Source organism: Phalacrocorax aristotelis, chromosome 4 (assembly GCF_949628215.1).
Source record: "Phalacrocorax aristotelis chromosome 4, bGulAri2.1, whole genome shotgun sequence".
Taxonomy (NCBI): Eukaryota; Metazoa; Chordata; class Aves; order Suliformes; family Phalacrocoracidae; genus Phalacrocorax; species Phalacrocorax aristotelis.
Genome location: NC_134279.1, coordinates 4,476,774 through 4,482,917, shown reverse-complemented (window position 1 = coordinate 4,482,917; position 6,144 = coordinate 4,476,774). Strand labels below are relative to the sequence as shown.

Genomic DNA, 6,144 nt, shown 5'->3' with positions numbered 1-6,144 from the left:
ATAGTACCATCTTTTTTCCCAAGGGCTGGTGTGCTCTTTTTGTTACATAAAGAGAGTTAGAGCAGTTCTGCCAACTGATTTCCACATATTTCTAACAAGGGCAGACCCTGGCGTAGTAAGTTGCCTGATCCTCCGCTTAAAATGAATCCCTAACAAAACAAACAGATTTCGAGACAGCGTGAATCAACAGCCATAGTTCTTCATGTTGAATTCATCTAGCGTGGCACGCTCTTAAAGCCAAGGATTTAAGTTCAAAGAGTGACTTTAGCATCTGAATTAAAATGCACTCTCAATGGTATGCATAACCACTTGGCCGCTGGCCTGCCCTGGGAACATCTGCGGCAGCGGCTTCAAAGGGGCAGAACGGCTGCTCCCGCCACATCTGGCAGCAGCCGAGAGCTGTCCTGCAGCACACGTGCACCCTGCAGCCAAACTCTTCTGCTCACAGGGATGTGTCCAGTGCTTGAACTACAGCTAGGAGTCAAGTATACGAGTAGAAAGAGGAACAAAACAACGGGACTTTTGCTTTTCGCACCATCACATTAATAGTAGGAAGCTCTCGCATTTCTTGTGGTTTTTGACCAATTGCACCAGAAGTCTTCCTTATGGTGGGAAGAGACTCCCTCCCTTCATTTGGAGGTTTTAGTTTACAACCTGACTTAAGTTCTGATGTTCACACAGGATGCAAGGAGGCACCCACTTGCCACCCAGTTGCAGTGGGAACCCCACATCCAACCTTCTCAACAGTCTTTGGAAAACAAATCCCAAGTCTGGAGGCAGCCATGGGTGTGGCATTTTTAAAAGACCCCCAGCGAGTGCTTTGTAATTAGAAATTCCGGGAAACAACTCAGACATACTTTGAATTTTCATTTTCCCTCAGTTTCTAATTTTGCCAGAAGGAATAAATTAGTCCCCAGTTAGGAATATCTACCATCTTTGAAACTTGGCCATTGACAGAGAGCAAATAGCTCTTCATGAAGAAGGTCCCAGCTGAAGGGTGTAAGTGGTAAACTTCATGGAACACCATTTATTTACACCATTTTGGAAACACGAAAGGTTGAGCTGACCCTCCTATGATTCAAATCTGAGTTTACAGCGTCATTCATCATCTCAGAATGGGTTTGTTCCAGTCTCCTTGAACAAAACTATTTTCTCCTCACATTTGCTGCACAGAATTGGCTGAATTTCAATTCCAAGGTCTATCGTACAAAGAACGGTTTTGGAGTGAAAGGTGTCAAGCTGGCAAAAATTGAAAATTAGATTGGTATAAAATCTAATTTTTTAAAATATAGAAGTGTTTCGTTTTCCCACTGTAATATAATTTAAAGTCGCATAGCAATCATGTTCCTTGGCTATGGAGGTAGGTTTCATCTCTAGCTGGATGAGATAAAGGATTTTAACATGAAATTATGCAACAAATAGGTAGAATTTGTGTCGCATACAGTAGGAAAATACTTTGCACCTCTGAGCGCCACATGTTCGCCGATATCCACCCAGAGGTGGTGTCAGGGAGACCGTTCGTAACCAACTTGCTGGGTGACCTTTGCTTGGCTTTGGTCATGCATTAAAACTCACCTTTTATCGTACCAGGTGATCTTATTAGTGACCTAACGAGAGTAGGAACCAAAAAGTCTTCTAGCACTGTGATTTTCTTGAGCCTCCTTTAGCATCTGGGGATGGTGCGGCGGGGGCTGGGGCCTCAAGCATTCTCCTGCCAGAAAATGACTCTTTCAACTTTTCCTTTTTCCTAGGCCTTCAGTCGCAGACTCCAGGTGTAAAATCAGAAGCTGAAAGTGGCGTTTTTCCTCCCGCATTTTGGGCGGGCAGGCAGGAGGGGAGGTGGTCCAACTGCACAATGACAGATTATGCAAATCCTCCCGGAGCATCTAATCAATCACAGCAGTGGGAGAGGAATGCAGCTCATCTCCGAATTTGCCCCCTCGCGTGAAGCATCCCCCCTCGCTTGGAATGACATCAGAGCAGCTCCGAGTCCTTGAAAGTCTGGGGGTTGATTAGCTGGAGGAATTGGCCGCTTCTGCCAATCACCACCCTGCAAAGCCGCCTCGATACTCTTGTAGATATGAGGGAGGCTGACTACAGCAAACAGGAGGCACAGCGGCAGCACCGGCAGTAGTAACGGGAGCAGCTGGTATTTGGGTGATTAAATAGTTTTCACAGCCTTTTTGCTGTAGCCTGCTTGCTCCCTGGTGTAATCCCCATGTCCAAGAAGGAAGCTGCATTTTTAACAGTGTGCTGAACAGAGGTTTGAATCATTCCAGCTGGCTGCTTGTTTTGAAAAGGACAGTCTGTGTATAAATGAGATGTGACTGTGCCGGTAGAGTTCAGTTACTGGGGCTGGAGCAAGAGGAACCTTCCCGGGATGCCGCTCAGACAGCTGCTATCAATTGAAAACTCTCCCTAGTTTACCTGGAGCCATGTGAAGAGATTTGAATAGCAGATGTCTCTTTCCTGCACGCTAGGAAGAGAAATTCTTCTCTAGGTAAGCTATTGTTCAGCTTCTGCACATATTACTACATTAACCTATACTTCTGGGTGTATATATACATATGACTGTATAGACAGTGCCTGTACTCAGAGACAAGACGACAGTTCCTGAGCACGTATAAATATCCACACGGTGTGTAAAATGTTTTGCCTAGAACCTAAGTGTATATAGTAAGTAGTTCAGAGAGCTGCCTAGAGCCCGGCGTTCAAAGGATTATTTGAAAGTTTGAGATCGTCTTTGCCATGTTTGCATGCAAGTGCCCTCGATGTAAACGGTTGCGCGCCCTCTGAGGGGAAACAGTTGTCTGGCTAAATATGTGAAAGACCACAGAAGTTAGAGCACGGGAAGTTATGTGAGGGGAAAAAAAAGAGGATAACGTTGCAATTCTTCTTTAGTCTACTCCATATACTTTGCTTTTATTTGCTACCATCTAGCAAAGTTAAGCAAAACTAATGTATTAAAATGACAATGTGAAAGCTTTCCATGGATATTTAGTAAACATGCACTATTTAAAGTAAGAGTAATTGTATTGTGAGGAAGCCAAGACAGGCAGATCTGCTCTCTTCCAGCAGTTTGATATCCAAACAACATCCGTCAGCAACATTTTTTTTTATTTTTTTTTTTTTTTTAAACAGCATGATCATTCATAGCGTGGAAGGAAGGATTGTTTCAGGTAGTAAGAGGTAAAACTGGAGAAATCAGTGGTTGCACTTCAGATGGCACAGCAGCAGCCCAGCGTTTGTATCTTACAGCTGACACACCAGCTCCAAGTCATTGCTGCTGGGAATAAACACTCAAAGGAGAAACGTTTAGAGGTGACTAAGTCTCTTCCTGCAGGCACTACACTAACGTAACCACACATACACACAAAGCCCATGCTCATTAAGTTCTCTTCTCCCCAGGGGATTTACCATATCATTTTTTACTAACTTCTGCAGCTCTTAATCGCGTTGATTGAACCCTCCTTTCCTGTGAATAAACGTTGCAGAATCCAGCTTACCCCGTGTAGCAGGTTATTCTGCCTTTTCTACCTCTGAACGTTGTCAGAGCAAAAGATAAAAAGAGAAGTCATTTTCACCCCATTTCTTCAGCAGCTTTTAATTATAATCCTCCTGCTATGAGATGTTCAGCTTGTGGAAGAAAAGCAGAATCTCCTTTTTCATAAAGTTTAAATAGTTGGCAACGTTGCCAGGTGCTTCCCTGCCTTGCCCCATCACGTCTGTGTACTTCCATCATCCACATTTTACCATCGGCCAAGCTGTGCTGTCTGACTTGCTTTCTGAAACGCTGCTCTAAAGGAGGAGTGGGGGGGAAATGCCAAGTCACATTTAACTAAGGAAATTCTTGGCTTCCAGTTTTCTTCTGAATCTTACCAATTCAAAGAATATGATCTGCTCAATTAGATTAGATGCTCCTAATGGCATTGCTCTATGCAGAAGTTGAAGACTGTGTATTAGTTTTTGTGCCATTTCCTCAGAACATGGCCATTTTTTTGATTCATAATAACTGCCTAATGTCTGAAAGCCTCAGACATGAAAGCAAGGGTACCTTAATGTCTTGTTGACACCACTGTTTTCTCTGAGGCTGGAGAAATGCTCCTCTAACTTTCATTTTATTGGAGCAAATCAAATCCAAAGGGTTAGATTTAAGCATAGAGCAGGATGCTTGAGTGCCTGACCACTTACAGACACACACACACACACACAGATAGAGATATATATGCCCCCACATATACTTCCATTTCAGTCTGAACACCCTGTTAACTCACACTATAAAGTTCTGGAAGTCCTATTAAAACTTTATGGATGCTTAGAGGTGGTGATATCTGCTATATTGCTTTTTGTAACGGCACTGATCAAGCTTAGCTGATATGGGAGCATGCAGGGAATCATGAGCTTCTCTAGAGTTCAACTACCATTTAGTATGAGTGGGGGAAAAACATGCTAATGGTAAAGTTTGGTGGGTTTTTCTGGAAATCTTACAGTACATGAATCATCTCAGAGGTATAATGAGATGCTTTAAGGTAAACATGGCCACATATTACAAACCAAGGGCAATACTGATCAAAGAAAATGCTGATGAGTTACTACTAGTTATGACTATGAGTTTTCGGTTGGATAAACAAAAAATTACATTTAACCATATGCCACCGGAAAGAGCTTGTTTCTCGTTGTATTTTTCTACGAGCAATAAGGGGAAAAAAATCATGATCTCTTACAAAAAAAAAATTTAAAAAGGCCATTTCTGTTCCAAATCTTTCTGATTTAGCTCACAAACAATTTTGATTGGGCTGGCTCTGTGACCATAGGGCTGGCTGAGCTTCAGCTGCATGTATACACTGATGTTTGCTTCCATCAAGTGTTTGCTTTGCAAAGCTCTCCTAATGCCTCAGCTTCTTAGGTGCATCCAAGAAACTGCTTTCCATACCTGCAAAATGGGCTTTTCTGAACAAAGCAAACCCTGAGATGAGAGCAGCAAAACATTTCAAGCTGGGGCCTGGGTGGCTGAAGGAAAGGATAACTCAGAATTGTGCAGAAAGCTGCAATTTCCCCAGCCTGTGGAGTTATTTCAGGAACAGGGCACTGAGCTTAAGACAAGCCAAGGGCTCTCCACACTTCCAAGATGAGGGGAGCCTGGGTTTGAAACCATTTGCAAGGATTAAGGAGCAGAGTGTAAGGTGGTAGTTTGGCAGATCCTTTATTCTCAGGCCTGGGATGCAGTTGAGGACCATCAGAGCTTGTTGAGGGGCTGGACTGTGGGAGAAGGAGGGCCTCTGTGCTGGAAATTGCTTGGAGCATTCACTTAAAGTGTCCTGTCTCACATTTTGAGAAAGCCTGAAGAATGCTCATATCACAGCAACAAGTCTACTTCTCCTATTGAGATGTTAAAACAATGCCCACCATGAAATGTAAGCCACCCAGAAGAGTGCTAGGTATAAATACAGAATTTATTTTCCATCTATGTCAATGTTTAAATTAGAAAAATTGTTTGAGCTATTAAAAAAAAAATCCAGTGCTGGAAGAAAATGAAAGCCATGCACGTCAATCTGAAACATTTATTACAACTACTGTCAGTAATAATTACAAGGAAATCACAGATTCTTCCGAAATTAACAGTTGCTATAGAAAACTAATAATATTTTATCTAAACAGTAATGCCACCAGAATCACATGGCAACAGCACAGCAGTGTAGAAACCATGTCAGCATTTGGTGAAGAAAACACATTGGCACCAGAAGTAATGTATTGTGATGAGATGATTTAAACTCAATTCTGAAAGGAACAGAGAAGTATTTAAACCTATTTCCTCCCCCCGCTGGCTACTGGAAGAGTCACAACTGCTTTCCCTGAGTGCAGGCAAGTGGAGCAAATTAGTCCTCCCTCCTCTGCTCTAGGATGGGTTTTGCAGAACCAGGGCAAATACAGAAGTAGAAGCCAAGACAGGGTGGGCTTCTTTCATGAGAAAAGCAGCAAAAAGAAAGGGGTTCTTTCTTCCTTGGAAGCTGTTGAAATAAGAACTGAATTTGGCTTACTTAGCCTGGCCAAGGGAAAACCTGATGAATCCCTGGTTTGCTTTTCATGACCTAGGGAGGTCTTTGTTGTCTCTGTTTCTTCATGTCACATGGAAGCTACCATGCA

The 6,144-nt window shown here is 42.9% G+C and overlaps 1 protein-coding gene across 2 annotated transcripts in view; it reads left to right on the top strand.

Moving 5' to 3' along the window:
* The first annotated feature begins 1,759 nt into the window (after positions 1-1,759).
* LOC142056000 (bifunctional heparan sulfate N-deacetylase/N-sulfotransferase 4) overlaps positions 1,760-6,144 on the top strand; it is a 106,822-nt gene continuing 102,437 nt past the window's right edge. For both annotated transcript variants that reach the window (XR_012660160.1, XM_075090120.1), the window contains exon 1: positions 1,760-2,500. The gene's annotated coding sequence lies outside the window, so the exon portion shown is untranslated. The remainder of the gene's footprint in view (positions 2,501-6,144) is intronic.